Genomic DNA, 17,430 nt, shown 5'->3' with positions numbered 1-17,430 from the left:
CAAATGTGCAAATGCACGTATCCAACCAACAAGTAGGGTCCTATCAGCGATCTATGTACCTCATGGTTCCCATCCACCAGCCACGAATATCATGCTCTCTGTGTTCGAGCTGATTATAAATCAGCTGATCATGTTGGCTTGTTGTCCTGATTGCTGCAGAGGGAGTCGTGTGGAGCAAGTTAACAAATTGGTATAGCAATTGTACCTTGATATTGGCCAGGGAGTCCAATCTTCCGTGGTCACATGGGGCAAGTTTGGCTGCATGTGGAGCATCCCCTTGACTCGGGCTGGTCCCCTCCAATGAACCTGTTTGCCAATAGACATCCAACTGGGCTTGTGCAAACTCTCCTCGTGGGTCTGCATGGTTTTGCATGGATGGTGAGGCAGTGGTAAGTATGATGAGGGTCAGAGATGATGCTGCTGTCGTCGTTTAAGATGGTTTGTTCTCTGTTGCTCACAATGACGTCCTTTCCATCGTGGAATCTTCAAATTCAGTGTCACCAAAGGAAAAGAACCCCGACAGTACAGTGTAGACCCTTCAATCCACGATGTTGTAAACATCATGACATCTCATCCTTTTCTGCCTTGCACCCTTTCTCCCCGTGGTTAAAATTCCTGCCATTAAATAAGAAATCCACGTTCCAATTTGACTTTCCAAAATCCATCTCCCTCACACATTGAGCTCCATCTGCCACCCAAATCTGCATCTTCTCCATCACCATGTTGTTACCTTGGACAAGCTTGTCAAATATGTTCATCAAATCATACACACACCTACTCCCCAACCTTCATCATTATCTTTTTTACTGCCCTAAAGAACACAGTTAATCTCATGGGGCACCATCGATGACTCAAAGCCATCCTGACTCTCTCAGAAGAGACAAGGCCTCACAAAATGCTCATCAATTGTGTCTAAGAATCCTCTCCAGTAGTTGGCCAACCACAGGCACAAGACTTGCTGAAAGAAAAATCTCAATTTTCTCATTACTTTTGAAAAGAAGGGGACCGCATTTCTCTGTCCTGCAGTTACTCTATCTTCACTCTTGCCAACACTTCTTTTTTTCAAGGATGTATAGATCACCTGAGATCCTGTTTGCCAAGGCATTCTTGTTACTTTTATCTCTCAAATTAATTTATTTCCTGACTGCCATCCAATTGACCCCACCCTTGAATTTAATGTGACCATTGCAATAGAATTCACATTCCTGAATCTGTGTGGTCTCCGGACATGAATTGCAAATGCCACACTTCTTTACCACCCTGTCTATAGAAAAAGGATTCTCTTCCTTTCTCACTGTTAATCTGCCACCTCAGTGCCTCGGATGAGGCCTTCCTTCCATTCCAGGGGGTTGAAGTTTTCGTGTACCGTCCTCCTCCCACCCCCACTCTCTGTCATCCAAAACACCCCTGGCCGCCTCCCTGCCCTGTCCACTCCCTCCAGACTTTTACCCCAGAGATCACAAGGAGAGACTTGTTGGTCATGTTCTGCCCACCCCCTCATCCACAGGTCCCCAGGATACTGGAGCAGCAAAGCAGGCCCTTGGCCTTTCTCACCTGAACCAAATTATTAATCTGCCAGGAATCACTCACCTGCACCCATTCCAGACCCATCCCATCGATGTACAGTCCAATTGTTGATCACGCTAAAATTAGGACTATTGAACAATTCAACTGGCAGCTCCTTCCCCATTCCCACCAACTCTGAATTCCTCCAATATTCCTCTAAAATCTCTCCCCTGTCACCCTTAATGCATGTCCTTGGGTTTGCATCTCCCCCACCCTCATTGGGGAAAGTCTACTTGAATTTTACTCTGACACTCCTTATTTTAACCAACTCATTCAAATATCCCTCCTTTCATTCTACGCTCCGACTCTGGCCACAATATAATTGCATCTCATGTTTCAGGGGTAGAAGGGTCAGTTCATGTGCTGGATCGCAATAAGTCTGTTCCATGAGGCTTCGTTGGAAGTGCCAAATTGGTGCTGATGCACAAGTCCTGTCCAGGGGTGTGTGGTTTGGAGCGGAACATTCAGTGGAAGGTTGATGGAGTGTAGATAAACTTTACGCGGACATTGCTCTCTCTCTCTCTCTCTCTCAATGTTAAAATGCCCCATGTTTACCAAAACATTGCCCTTCTGACATGCTAACTCCCAACAGTGTGTCCTTTACAATTGACATTTCCTGTCTCAACCCACAATGATTGCACGTCTTCTGATCCCAAGTCCCCTCTTCCTCATAATTTCAATGTTATTTTTGCAAACAACACCACACCAGCCTATCCTTTTGATCACGTGCATCCTTGGACATTCAGCTCCCAATGATGCCCATCATTTAGCCGTGACGCTGGCCACCATATCATCCATCCACTTCCATGTTTTTGGGGGTAGAAGGGTCTGTTCCTGTGCGGGATTGCACTGATAAGTCTTGTTCCAAGAGAAGGTTTGCGGCTTCATGGTAAAAGTGTCATTGGTGCTGATGAGCGAGTCATGTCTTGGTTTCAACAGGGGAGGTGTGTGGTTTTGAAGGGAATGATCAGTCCCAGCTGCAGTTGAAAATGTCTAGTTCCCTCCACGTGTGGAACTATTGTTTGAGGGATGGAGATTGCCAAATTGTGGGACCGATCAACCTTCATCAGACGGAGAATCGTCATTCTGAGGCTTGATTCACCTTAAAGTGTCAGCACAGCTTGCATTTTGCCGACCCAGTTCCAAGGTGTGGACTGAGGGAGGGGTCTGGGGGTAACAGCCTTCATGGAGACATCTGGAAGAGAGGAGTCACAGGTTCAGGGGGGTGGGCCAGCCTATACACCATCTCCAGACGTCAACACACAAAGTGGGAGCAGCACAAAAATTCTTTCAGATTTGTCCCAGACTCCAATTTCTGTGAGTACCTGTAGTGACAGGGAGGGAGACCACTTGGATTTGGGCTTGTCGTCTAAAGTTCCAGCTGCTTACGGTTAATGTGTTTGGATCAATTCACTGGAAGTTCAGTGGTAACTGTTCTTCATGGCTCTGCGTGGTGTTTTTTCACCTGTTGACTGCATGTACATGGACATGTATTGTTGCTGCCCTTGGCAATGCTGTTGTCTTTATCGAAGAGTGTTTGTGATTGACAGTGACTTTTCTTTCTGGGAAGCTGTCGTTTGATTTGTAATGCAAGGTAAATTGGGATGTTCTCCTCAAACGTGCAAAGGAGAAGGATGTCAGTGAATGAAAATGCTCAAGTTACCAAGGTGGTAGTGGGTCGGGCCAGTGAATTTTCAGTATTTTAAAAAAACTTTTTCCTTCCCCAGATGTGAGATTTGTGTTGAGGGACAACACAACAACGGGGGCGGGGTGGTGGGGGGGGTGGTGTTGGTTGGTCTCTTTCTGTTCCAGAGACAGGTAGGTAATTTGGAGCGAGAGAGGACAGAATTTGAGCAGGTGAATGCTGAACGTGTCAGTTTGTGGTCGAGGCTCAAGGATTGGAGCAAGTGATTTTACTGAACAGTGAAGAAGCCTCGATTGGCCACGTTATCAGGTTGCAAACTGCACCTGCATGGTGTTTCACGACAAGTGCACGACCAAGTCAAACAAACAGGTAACAAACTGCACCTGCAAGGTGTTTCACAACGAGTGCACGACCGAGTCAAACAAACCGGTAACAAACTGCGCCTGCAAGGTGTCTCCAAAGAAGTGCTTGACTGAGTCAAACCAACTGCTCACAAACTCTCTTAAATGGGCAAAAATACCTGTTTGTAAACTAGGCAGAAAACAAACCAAAGGCTGTGCTCAATTAAATGTGCAAACAATCTTGGAAAACAGCACAATTTTTGGGTTATGATCCAATATCCCAGCAAAAGAACAAATTTCTTATCTTGAGGGACCTCTGAACTTGGACCTGAAAATCCCTCTGTTCCTCTGTACTGCTATGAATCTTGCCATTAATCATGTACTCCACCTTCAAGTTTGACCTTCCAAACCTCACACTTCTCCAATTTGAATTCCATCTGCCACTGCACCACCAACTCTGCATCCTGTCCATATTCTGTGTAACACACACCAACCTTCTGCACTATCCATAACTCTTCCACCCTTCATGTCACCTGCAAAGCTGCTGACCCAACCCTCTGTCGGAGTCGATTATAAAAATCTCATGGACCAGGGATCTCAGAACAGATCCCTCTGGAATACCAGTAGTCACCAACCTCCAGGCAGAATACATTCCATCGACGACCACCTGCTGTGGTCAAGCCCATTCTGAATGAATGCACAGAGCAAAGTTGACAGGGACCCATGCCTCTTGACTTTCTGATGACCCTACCATGGGGAACTTTGTCAAACACCTTACTAAAATCCATATGACTGAATCCACTTCCCAACCTTCATCTTCTTTTGGCATCTGCTTGAAATACTCAGGCTCGAGAGGCCCAACCTGCTTCCCATCAAGCCACGCTGACTATTCTTTTTTTAAAATTTTTTTTATTTTTCACACCATAAACCATGATACATACTTTTTCCTTTTCAAATATATACAGTGCCATTTTCTCCCCCCCCCCTCCCTCCTCCCATCCCACCCTCCCTACCTCCCGCCTCCCGTCCATTTAAAGTACAAAATCTAGGATACATTAAACCAGTCAGACAATGTTGTCATTCAATAAAAATACACCAGAAATTCCACTCAGTCCATTCTTTTCATTTCCTTTTCCTTCCGTTAACTTAGGTAGTGAATGTCCCCGGTTGGTTTTCGCTATTATGTTTCATGTAAGGCTCCCATATTTGTTCAAATATTTCAATATTATTTCTTAAACTATATGTTATTTTTTCTAATGGAATACATTTATTCATTTCTATATACCATTGTTGTATTTTCAAATTATCTTCCGATTTCCAGGTTGACATAATACATTTTTTTGCTACAGCTAGAGCTATCTTAACAAATCTTTTTTGTGCATCCTCCAAATCAATTCCAAATTCTTTGTTTTTTATGTTACTTAGGAGGAAGATCTCTGGATTCTTTGGTATATTGTTTTCTGTTATTTTATTTAATATCTGATTTAGATCTTCCCAAAATTTTTCTACTTTCTCACATGTCCAGATTGCATGAATTGTTGTTCCCATTTCTTTTTTACATCGAAAACATCTATCAGATACTGTTGGGTCCCATTTATTTAACTTTTGAGGTGTAATGTATAGCCTGTGTATCCAGTTATATTGTATCATACGTAACCTCGTATTTATTGTATTTCTCATCGTTCCAGAACATAACTTCTCCCATGTTTCCTTTTTTATCTTTATATTTAAATCTTGTTCCCATTTTTGTTTAGTTTTACCATTTGTTTCCTCATTCTCCTTTTCTTGCAGTTTAATATACATATTTGTTATAAATCTTTTGATTATCATTGTATCTGTAATCACATATTCAAAGTTACTTCCCTCTGGTAAACTCAGACTGCTTCCTAATTTGTCCTTCAAGTAGGATCTCAATTGGTAATATGCCAGCACTGTATATTGAGTTATATTGTATTTATCTTTCATTTGTTCAAAGGATAATAATCTATTTCCTGAAAAACAATTTTCTATTCTTTTGATCCCTTTTTTCTCCCATTCTCTAAAGGAAAGGTTATCTATTGTAAAAGGGAGTAACTTGTTTTGCGTCAATATTAGTTTTGGTAATTGATAATTTGTTTTATTTCTTTCTACATGAATCTTCTTCCAAATATTGAGTAGATGATGTAATACTGGAGAACTTCCATGTTGTACCAATTTTTCATCCCATTTATATAATATGTGTTCAGGTATCTTTTCCCCTATTTTATCTAATTCGAATCTAGTCCAATCTGGCTTTTCCCTTGTTTGATAAAAATCTGATAGGTATCTTAATTGTGCGGCTCTATAATAATTTTTAAAGTTTGGCAGTTGTAAGCCTCCTTGTTTATACCATTCTGTTAATTTATCTAGTGCTATCCTCGGTTTCCCCCCTTTCCATAAAAATTTCCTTATTATTTTCTTTAACTCCTTGAAGAATTTCTCTATCAGTTGTATTGGAAATGCCTGAAATAGGTATAATATCCTTGGAAAAATGTTCATTTTAATACAGTTTATCCTTCCTATTAGTGTTAGTGGTAAATCTTTCCAATGCTCTAAATCGTCCTGTAATTTTTTCATTAGTGGATAATAATTGAGTTTATATAGTTGGCCGAGATTTTTGTTTATTTGTACACCTAGGTATCTTATTGCTTGCATTTGCCATCTAAATGGTGATTCCTTCTTAAATTTTGAGAAATCCGCATTATTCATAGGCATTGCTTCACTTTTATTTACGTTAATCTTGTAACCCGACACTTCTCCATATTCCTTCAATTTCTTATATAATTTTATTGATAGTTCTGGTTCTGTTAAGTATACTATAACATCATCCGCAAATAAACTGATTTTATATTCCTTGTCTTTTATTTTTATCCCTTTTATATTATTTTATGTTCTTATCAATTCTGCTAGTGGTTCTACAGCTAACGCAGACAATAAAGGTGATAGTGGGCATCCCTGCCGTGTTGACCTGCTTAAGTTAAATTGCTTTGATACATGTCCATTTACTGTCACTTTCGCTAATGGTCCCTTATATAATGCTTTAATCCAATTAATATACTTCTCCGGTAAACTGAATTTTTGCAGTACTTTGAACAAATAATTCCATTCTACTCTGTCAAAGGCCTTCTCTGCATCTAAAGCAACTGCTACTGTTGGTGCTTTATTCCCTTCTACTGCATGAATTAAGTTAATAAATTTACAAATATTGTCTGTTGTGCGTCTTTTTTTGATAAATCCAGTTTGGTCTAGATTTACCATTTTCGGTACATACTCTGCTAATCTGTTTGCTAATAGTTTAGCTATTATCTTATAATCTGTGTTAAGTAAAGATATTGGTCTATATGACGCTGGTGTGAGTGGATCTTTCCCTTGCTTTAGTATTACTGTAATTATTGCTGTTTTACATGAATCTGGTAAGCTTTGTGTTTTATCAATCTGGTTGATTACTTCCAGGAGGGGCGGTATCAATAAGTCTTTAAATGTTTTATAGAATTCTATTGGGAATCCATCCTCTCCTGGTGTCTTATTATTTGGTAATTTTTTTATTATCTCTTGTAGTTCTACTATTCCAAATGGCTCTGTTAATTTATTTTGTTCCTCTATTTGTAGTTTTGGTAGTTCAATTTTAGTTAGAAATTCATCTATTTTCCCTTCTTTCCCTTCGTTTTCAGTTCGGTATAATTGTTCATAGAATTCTCTAAAGTTTTCCTTAATTTCTTTTGGATTATATGTAATTTGTTTGTCTTTTTTCCTTGATGCCAATACCATTTTCTTAGCTTGTTCTGTCTTAAGCTGCCATGCTAGGATTTTGTGCGTTTTTTCACCTAGTTCATAATATTTCTGTTTTGTCTTCATTATATTCTTCTCCACCTTATATGTTTGTAGTGTTTCATATTTTATTTTTTTATCCGCCAATTCTCTTCTTTTAGTTGTATCTTCCTTCATTGCTAATTATTTTTCTATATTTACTATTTCCCTTTCCAACTGCTCTGTTTCCTGATTATAGTCCTTCTTCATCTTGGTTACATAACTTATTATTTGCCCTCTAATGAATGCTTTCATTGCATCCCATAGTATAAACTTATCTTTCACTGATTCCGTATTTATTTCAAAATACATTTTAATTTGTTTTTCAATAAATTCTCTAAAATCCTACCTTTTAAGTAACATGGGGTTTAATCTCCATCTATACATTCTTGGAGGGATGTCCTCTAACTTTACTGTCAATATTAAAGGTGAATGGTCCATAGTATTCTAGCTTTATATTCTGTTTTTTTTTTACTCTATCTTGCATACAAGCTGATAACAAAAATAGGTCTATTCTTGAGTATGTTTTATGTCTAGCCGAGTAATATGAATATTCCTTTTCCTTTGGGTGTTGTTTCCTCCATATATCCAAAAGTTGCATTTCTTCCATCGACTTAATTATAAATTTGGTTACTTTGTTCTTTCTGTTAATTATTTTCCCAGTTTTATCCATATTTGAATCCAAATTCAGGTTGAAATCCCCTCCTATTAATATGTTCCCCTGCGTATCTGCTATCTTCAAAAAGATATCTTGCATAAACTTTTGATCTTCTTCGTTAGGTGAATATACATTGAGTAGATTCCAAAACTCCGAATATATCTGACATTTTATCATTACTTATCCCCCTGCTGGATCTATTATTTCCTCTTCTATTTTAAATGGCACATTTTTACTAATTAATATAGCTACTCCTCTTGCTTTTGAATTATACGATGCTGCTGTTACATGTCCTACCCAATCTCTCTTTAATTTCTTGTGCTCCAATTCAGTTAAATGTGTTTCTTGCACAAATGCTATATCAATTTTTTTCTTTTTTCAGTAAATTTAGCAGTTTCTTCCTTTTAATTTGGTTATGTATTCCATTAATATTTAAAGTCATATAGTTCAACGTAGCCATTTTATACTTTGTTTATATTCCCTTTCCATTTCTCCATCCTTACCTTCCCTTCTTATCCATTTCTGTTTTCTTCTTTTGAACCCTTTATAAGACAACATTCCTAAAACATCAAACATTTTCCTTATTCTCCTATTTAAAACTTCTTTAGCCCCAATCCCCCCTTCCCCACCTGAGTTGTCCTTTATCCCTTGTCGGACAACCACATCTCCCCTCTCCATTTGGATTTGCGAATTCACTCGCAAGCGTCAGCTGATTTTGCAGTGACCGTAACTCCTCCCCCCCAGCCCCCCCAGAAAAGATTTCACTTTTCATATGTAACAAAGGTCACTCTTTTAATTCCCTCCTTATTCCCTCTATTCCATTTCCTTCCCTTATTAATTCTTGTCTCTACTATCTATATTTTCCTCGAAATACGGATACATTCATGTATGCATATTATACATATACACACATATACCTCTTTACCCACATACATATAAATCGTGGTCATTTTTACTCTTATTACATGTCTTCATCTCTCTGTTTGTTTTGTAGTTGTTCTGCAAATTTTCGTTCTTCCTCTGAATCCGAGAATAGTCTGTTTTGTTGTCCTGGAATAAATATTTTCAATACCGCTGGATGCTTTAGTATAAATTTATACCCTTTCTTCCATAAAATCGCCTTTGCTGTATTGAACTCCTTTCTCTTCTTCAGGAGTTCAAAACTTATATCTGGATAAATGAAGATTTTTTGGCCTTTGTACTCCAGTGGTTTGTTGCCCTCTCTTACTTTTTCCATTGTCTTCTCCAGTACCTTTTCTCTTGTAGTATATCTTAGGAATTTTACTAAAATAGATCTTGGCTTTTGTTGTGTTTGTGGTTTAAAGGCCAATGCTCTATGTGCCCTTTCTATTTCCATTTCTTGCTGTAGTTCTGGACATCCTAGGATCCTAGGGATCCAATCTTTTATAAACTCTCTCATATTCTTGCCTTCTTCATCTTCCTTAAGGCCCACTATCTTTATGTTATTTCTTCTGTTATAGTTTTCCATTATATCTATTTTCTGAGCTAACAGTTCTTGTGTCTCTAACTTTTTTATTAGATTCCTCTAATTTCTTTTTTAAGTCCTCTACCTCCATTTACTGCTGCTTCTCGTTCTTCCACCTTGTCCATTCTTTTTCCCATTTCTGACAAGGTCATATCTATTTTATTCATTTTCTCTTCTGTATTGTTTATTCTTCTTCTTAAATCACTAAATTCTTGCGCTTGCCATTCTTTAAATGACTCCATGTATTCTTTAATAAGAGAAAGTATATCCTTTGTCTTGCCTTTCCTTTCTTCTTCTATTTCACTGTACTCTTCCTCTGGGTTGGCCATCTGTTGTTTCTTTTTTGTCCTTTTCTTCTCTTCTTTCTTGTTTTCGTTGTCTTCTATATTCTCCTCTTGCTGCAGCTGTTCTGCAGCTGTCATTGCCGGCTGTGGAGATCGACTCCCCAGCTGGTCACCCCTCCCGTTGGTGTGTTTTTTTGCATGCGCATCGCGCACTTTTACTCGGCTCTGCGAGCCATTTTTGTAGTCCACTTTCTACCGACCTGAGGGAGCGGGTTTCTCTCTCCACCGCGGGCCTCTTCGAACAGGTAAGGCCTTCTCCTTCTTCCGTTGTCTTCTCTTCCTCTCTTCTTACTGTTGGTTTCGATTTTTCTTTTTTCGTCGTCATCTTCCTTCCACCTTTATACTCACTTTACTTTAATTTTTATTTTTGTGCCTTTGTGTTTTCCTTTGATTTTCCAACTTTTCTGGAGAGGGCTGGAGTTCACCGTCCGGCCACTACTCCATCACATGACTCCCCTGAGATGCTGTTATCTGAAGAAAGGACATCTGTGTACCTAGAACATTTAATCTTCCTGCTTGTTTTGGTCACAGACTGTCAGAGCCTAGCCTTGATGTAGAATAAACCATTGTATTAAAAATGATAAGCTGAAAATTATGTTATTCGTTAATTAACCTAGCATGCTAGCTCGCTTGCTTAACTTTCATGCTGTGCTGGGAATAGGTGCTTGGGTAAGCAGTTTTTGGGTAATAAAAGGCAAGGTACCGCTGCTGAAGGGAGAGACTCTCCGAGAGGTGGCAACATCTCTCAGCAAGAAGAACAACTTCTGGAGTCCAGCCAACGTCTCTTTCAGGGGAGGTGGAGAAGTTGCTACTGGTGCCCTGACAACCAACAAGTGTGCAGTCGTTGCCTCGCTTCAGCAGTTGGGACCAGTCCAAGCGTTGATAAGTATAGTTGGGAAGGGCTTGCATATTGTAGTGTGAAATCAGCTTTTGAATTTGTAATAAACATTTGTATAATCTGAACTGCTCTCGGTGTGTGTGTCTATTTTCTTTCAGTAGTTCAAACACTGTGACCAATCTAAAACGAACAAAGTGAGAGGTACATGTTTACCCAAGACAAGTACCTTCACAGAAATTGCTCGAGACAAAAATTGAGAACAAAGAACATTTATCATACAACAATGCTTCCCCTTACCCTGGGAATACACATATACACAGGGGCTCACCCAACTTTTATAGAGTTGATTTCAGTAAAGGAATACCCTCCCCCTTACATTCTTCTGCCTCCTGGATGAGTTTGGCATTAGGCAATCCTGTCTGCCCTCGTGCTGTTTCTGTGAACTTGGAGGACCAGGGGGTATCATGTCATTATCCTCATTGTCCTTATTCACAAACCTGTCTTTGTTCTAATTTACACGTTCCCAACTCTCAGGGGTCCAAATTGGAGGGGAGGGTAATGCAGAGAGGTGGTACTAGAGGAGAGTATTTAGTTGAGTGCACACAAGAAGGGCCAAATGACCTGTTTCTGTGCTGTAATTGTTATAGGGTTAAAATGTGTGGCAGTAACTTGGAAGTTCGATCTGTATTTTGGAATGGGTCGATGGCCACACTGAAATAGGCCATTGTATCCAACTTGAAATAATTACATCGAATTAACGGAACAAATTTGAATTTCTTTTTTGAAGATTTGGGATGTGTATTTACCAATTGTAGGAATTAAGTTGTAATCACCCAACACGAACTTTCTGACTCCTAAAACCAAGAAAAGCAAGATTTTATTTGAGAGTTTTGGTCAATTTTTATATATACTATCTAGATGTTTTCTCTCTTTTTTCTTTTCTATTGGGCAGATGTGGGAGGGGTTACTTTTTAAATCACTATGCATTAATTTTATCTTATTTTCAAATAAGAAATTTAAGTTTTTTAATGCATATGTTAAATTAATTTAAAAAATAAGATAAATGAAGAATTGTTTCAGGAACTGGCGATCTTCCACGAGTGCCATGAACCCCAGGCAGCAGGAATGTGTGAACGAAACACAAAACTGGCCAGAACAACTGAGGAAATACGTCTAAAAGTGTCCAAAAAGGTGCTGATGCCACCTTGATTTTAATGCAGGTGACACCGAGGAATGCGTTGGGGCAGAGATGGTCTATGGACAGCCAATACGGACGCCTTGGGGAACAAAGCCCGCACCACCAGTCGGGATGGATAATGGTGGGTAATGAATAAGCATATATTAGAGACACCGAGAGAGAGAGAGTCACAGACAGACCCGATTGGTTCGTGTGGTGCCTGGGCCGCTGGTTAATGATATGCCCCACTCGATTGGTTTATGCGTTGCCTGGGCCGCTGGTTAATGATATACCCCATCTGATTGGTTCAGGGGTTGCATGTGACCCTGAGTAATGATATTCCCCACCTGATTGGTTTGGGGGTTGCATGTGACCCTGGTTAATGATATACCCCGCTCGATTGGTTCATGCGTTGCCTGGGATGCTGTTTATTTTTATTCACCGCCCGATTGGTTCACAATTTGCCTAGGATGCTTTTTATTGATATTCCCCACCCGATTGGTTCGTGAGGTGCCTTTAACGCTGGTTAATGATATTCCCCACCTGATTGGTTCGTGGGTTGCACGTGACGCTGGTTAATGATGTGCCCCGCCCGATTGGTTCATACATTTCCTGGGACGCTGGTTAATGATATACCCCACCCGATTGGTTCATACGTTGACTGGGACGCTGGTGAATGATATGCCCCTCCTGATTGGTTTATCCGTTGCCTGGGACGCTAGTTCATGATATTCCCCATCTGATTGGTTCAGGGGTTGCTTGTGACGCTGGTTTATGATATACCCGACCCGATTGGTTCATGCTTTGCCTGGGATGGTGGTTAATAATATGCTCCACCCGATTGGTTCATGCGTTACATGTGATGCTGTTTATTTATATTCACCGCCCGATTGGTTCATACGTGGCCGAGGATGCTTTATATTGATATTGCCCACCCGATTGGTTCGTGAGGTGCCTCAAACGCTGGTTAATGATATTCCCCACCTAATTGGTTCGTAGCTTCCACGTGACGCTGGTTAATGCTGTGCCCCATCCGATTGGTTCATGCGTTGCCTGGGACGCTGGTTAATGATATGCTCCACCCGACTGGTTCATGCGTTACCTGGGACGCTGGTAAATGATGTGACCCAACACTTGGGCATTGAGGTTTAGGGTTTCCACCCATTTGTTTCCAAACGTCTGTTTCTACGCCTCTTGATTCAATTTTCTGTTTCCTCCCTTTGTTTCCCCGCCTCTTTTTACATCCCTCTGTTTTCAACCCTCTCTTCCCTCCCCTCTGTTTGAATCCATCTGTTTGAATCCATCTGGTTGCATCTTGGTTTCAACATCTCTGTTTCCACCCTTCTTTTTCCACACCTCTCACTCCATGCGGTGTCTCCTCCTCTTGCTTTTGACCCCTCTGTTTTGAGCCCTCTCATCTGTCTCTGCCCCTCCAATTCTGCCCCACTGAATGAAGCGCTCAAGAGTGCAGTGAGTTCACGCTGACACCAGGGGGAGATATTGCGCCTAATGTGGGCTTTTGCAGTTTGTCCATGCTGACACTGGAGGGCGGTGTGGTCCCAATTTCTCTCAACTCCATCTCCACCAGCCCTCAGTGATTCACCAAAATTAAGTCAATCATTTTTAGGTGTTTTTGAATCTTAAATATTTGTAAAACACTCTTTATTCCAATGTTTAATTTTTGAAGTGTTTTGGGTCATTGAGACCACATATGTGGTGTCTTTGTGCCCAGATATAAGCATCAGCAACTCGTTTTTCTGGTTGAGGCTCTTGTTAAATGTAGTTTGACATCACAAAGTGCTTTCCAAGGACGTCCTCCTTCCATGAAATGAGATCATGAGATCCTGACCAAGAACGTCTCCCCTCCATGGAATGAGATCCTGCTGTATAAAGGTCACAGGAAAGATTTCAAGCAGAGCACATAATGGGAAGGTGAAAAGAGTCCTTGGCGAGTGGGTGGAGGGAGAGTCCCAATGCATTTTATACCCTCATGGAAAACCGGAGAGGGAATGGGACCACTCAAGGTCAGTTTGGAATTTAAAAATTACACATAGAGAACAGTAACAGGCTGTGCTTCCCAAATCCCCATTGAATTGGCAAACCCTGTATGTTTTGAAGTATGTGAGGAAACCAGAGGAAACCCACAGACACAAGGAGAAAGTACCAACTCCTTACAGACAGCGCCATATTTGAAACCTGGTCACTGAGGCTGTGACAGTGTTGCTTGGAGTCTGAGGACATGGTTGTGGTACTGATTAGGTGCTTTCCATCAGTATTTACTAAAAAGGACATGGTGGATATTTGGGCATGTTCATGGGTCCAGGTGTTTTGAGAGGAATTCTTGGGATTTTTTGAGGAGTCTGAGCCCTTCATCAGGAGTGCAGGATAACAGGCAAACACTTGAATAAAAAGATAGGGGAGAGGAAGAGACAAAAAGGTAACAGTTACGGGGTAACAGGTGGACACATGTAGGAGGGTAGAAGAGAAAAATGGGGGAAAAAGGACAGGGAAGCATAGCTCTGATAGAATGAAGGGAAAGGGACATGAGAGGAAAGGAGACAGGTGGGGAAATAGAGACCAGAGGAGTGGTCTTACCAGAAATTTGGAGGTTGATATTGATGCTATTTGATTAGAGACTTCCAAGACGGAATTTGTGCTAGGCCTTGATTTGGCAATGCGTGAGGCCTTGGACAACCATGTTGAGTGGGAATGGGATGTGGAATTAAAATGGTCTGCCCCTGGGAGATCTTGCTGTTCGAGCCATCAGAGTGAAGGTGACCAATGAAATGATTTTTCCAGTTTGCGTCCAATCTACCCAGCATAGAGGAGGCCACGTCAGGATCAACAGATCCAGTGGAGGACCCTGCAGGTTCATCAGTGAAGTTTTGCTTCACAGAGTCAGGTTCCAAGGGAACAGTTGATGGGAAGGAATGAGCGAATCACTGATGGAGCAATCACAACAGAAAGGAAGGAGGAGTCTGATGGCAGGAGTGGTGGAAAATATATGTTGTGGGAGGCAATGACCAGGAGAATTCTGTCCTTGATATATTGAGGGGGGTGGGGGAGGAGGGGCAGGGCTGGGAATAGAGATGTGGGCAAGGGCATTAGGCCAGATATCCTGGACCAGATGGGCCATACAAGCACATATGTGAGCTGAATTCATCACCTCACAAACTTATGTCACTGGCTTAACTAGTCTACTGCCCAGCAGCATCCCATTCCAGGAGCTGCTCAAGACGTTACTATTCTATGATGTTGTCTTGACCACAATGAAGAAGGTCGAATCCGCCCCTTGTTTCAATGTCTAGCAACATGCAGCTGTGATACCTCTCACCTGAAGTATCAGCCAATTAACTGTTGGCCAGATTCCAGCTCAGGCCTGGCTGCTGTCTCCATCACCATGGCCAATAGTGAGAGAGCATCAGTTCAGGGGCTGTTAATCAGGTGACAGAAATTCATGGGTTTAAAGCAGATGAGTTTCGCTCCCCACCCCACGCTCCCCTCTTTCCCCTTCCCCCGCTCCCCACTTCCCCCGCTCCCCTTCCCCTCCAACCTCTCCCCTTCCCCTCCCCTCCCCTTCCCCTCTTCCCCTCACCCTCTTCCCTTCCCCCCCCACTCTTCCCCCCAACTCTTCCCCCCCCTGTAACCTGTGGTTTTCAGCCTGAGATGTTGCTGCCATCAGAGGAAGGTAGGAAGCTTGGTTTTACAGTGGCTGCTTTTTCTGGGGTTGTTCTCTGAATTGTTGGGATGAAAGGAATTTAGTGTTCGTGGAAGCCACTGTTTGTGGGTAGTTTGCAATCTGGTGTTTTCCATGTGGCTCATGACGATGGAGCCAGAGAAATGTGTTGGTTTCATTTGTGTGGTTTACGCTGCCTGCAACTTTCGCTCTTGTCTTGGGATGATGGTTTTGGGATGTTTGTACCTGATTGTGTCTGAGGTTTGCCTTTGAAGTGTGGGCTGCTGATGGATGTAGGTGGGCAAGAGCTGGGTTTGGGGACTGCGAGGGAAATGGGGAATTTTCATTTGCTCTTGACTTCAAGAAGCACTTCATTTAACTTTCTGCTAATGTAACCCTATCTGCCTTATGCATGAATGAGTGGTTTGTGTAATATGGCACTTTATTACAGGACAATCAATTGAATTTTGATCTTGGCATGTTTAGCAGAATGTTCTTAAAGTGGCAGTGACCCAGGTTCATATCTGTCCCCGTGTAAGGAGTGTTTTTATCTCACCCTTCACAAAATGGGAAGGTGAATTGGGGGTATTTGTGTGGTTCTGTTCTGAATGTTTAAAGTTCCTGTCTCTGGATGTACAGTTCAGGGGTGAAATGTCCTGATGTCAATTCTTCTGTGTTCACACGTAGTAACTCAACCAATTTCTGTAGCGACGCAAATGCTGGAGAGGCTCAGCAGGTCAAGCAGTGAACTTTATATAGTACAGATACTTGCCTAATAAAGGGCTCAAGCCTGAAACGCTGGTTGTGTGTTTATCTGAATACTGTCTGGAGCAAACAAACCAGGGTATCCAATCAGAATTGGGTGGGGAGTTTTGTGCATTACCCTCAGAGGGGGGTGGGAGCGTAGAATGAGCTTTGGGCCAAAGTGGTGGAGGTGAGATGGACTGGACTCTTGGGGGGGAATGTGGGGCAAGTCCTGGTGTGGAAATGTGCAGCCTGAAGGGGAGATGGACTGGAGGCCCGAGGCAGCTCTCGGACCCTTCCCCAGTGGGACGAGGTTCTCAGGACAGAGGGGTCTCCAAAAGGTTGGACCTCGAACACTGGGGCTCCATCCACGGGCTGGGGGCGGAGGAGACGAGATCCCGTGGAGGGGTGGCCCAAGCTCTCGCGAGAGCGACCCCTGGGGGCCGCCATGTTGTTGATCTTTCCCGCCTTTGGAGCAGTTGGTCGCGAGCGGGAGAGGTTCGTGTCGTGCTTCACGGGCGGGAACCGGGGCATTTTGGGAGCGAGACCAGGGAGGAGGGAGTTTCCACGGGTCGCCCTTTGGGTCCGGGGCGGCCGGAGCTCGGAGGGGAACGGGCGGGGAGATGGTTGTGAGGTGGGGCCGGGGAACCGTGAGGGAGTTTGTGTCGGGGTGACATTAGGGTGTGTGGTAGTCGGGGACCCGCGAGGCTGAGGAGAGGAGGGGGACCCTCGAGGCTGAGGGGGGAGGGGTCGGGAACCGCGCGAGGCTGAGGGGGGAGGGGTCGGGGCCCGCGCGAGGCTGAGGGGGGAGGGGTCGGGGCCCGCGCGAGGCTGAGGGGGGAGGGGTCGGGGCCCGCGCGAGGCTGAGGGGGGGGGGGGGGTCGGGGCCCGCGTGAGGCTGAAGGGGGGGGGGGTCGGGGCCCGCGCGAGGCTGAAGGGGGGGGGGTCGGGGCCCGCGCGAGGCTGAAGGGGCGGGCGGGCGGGGGGGGGGGGTCGGGGCCCGCGCGAGGCTGAAGGGGCGGGGGTCGGGGCCCGCGCGAGGCTGAAGGGGCGGGGGGGGGGGTCGGGGCCCGCGCGAGGCTGAAGGGGGGGGGGGGGGTCGGGGCCCGCGCGAGGCTGAAGGGGGGGGG

General features: G+C 43.2%; 1 long non-coding RNA gene across 1 annotated transcript; it reads left to right on the top strand.

Moving 5' to 3' along the window:
• Positions 1-12,704: 12,704 nt before the first annotated feature.
• On the top strand, positions 12,705-16,321 carry LOC138743867 (uncharacterized). Its single transcript, XR_011345081.1, has 3 exons — positions 12,705-12,993; positions 13,613-13,904; positions 16,244-16,321. It is a non-coding gene; the product is annotated as an uncharacterized lncRNA (long non-coding RNA).
• Positions 16,322-17,430: the final 1,109 nt, after the last annotated feature.

This window comes from Narcine bancroftii, chromosome 10 (assembly GCF_036971445.1).
Source record: "Narcine bancroftii isolate sNarBan1 chromosome 10, sNarBan1.hap1, whole genome shotgun sequence".
NCBI lineage: Eukaryota > Metazoa > Chordata > Chondrichthyes > Torpediniformes > Narcinidae > Narcine > Narcine bancroftii.
This window is presented reverse-complemented; position numbering and strand designations above follow the sequence as displayed.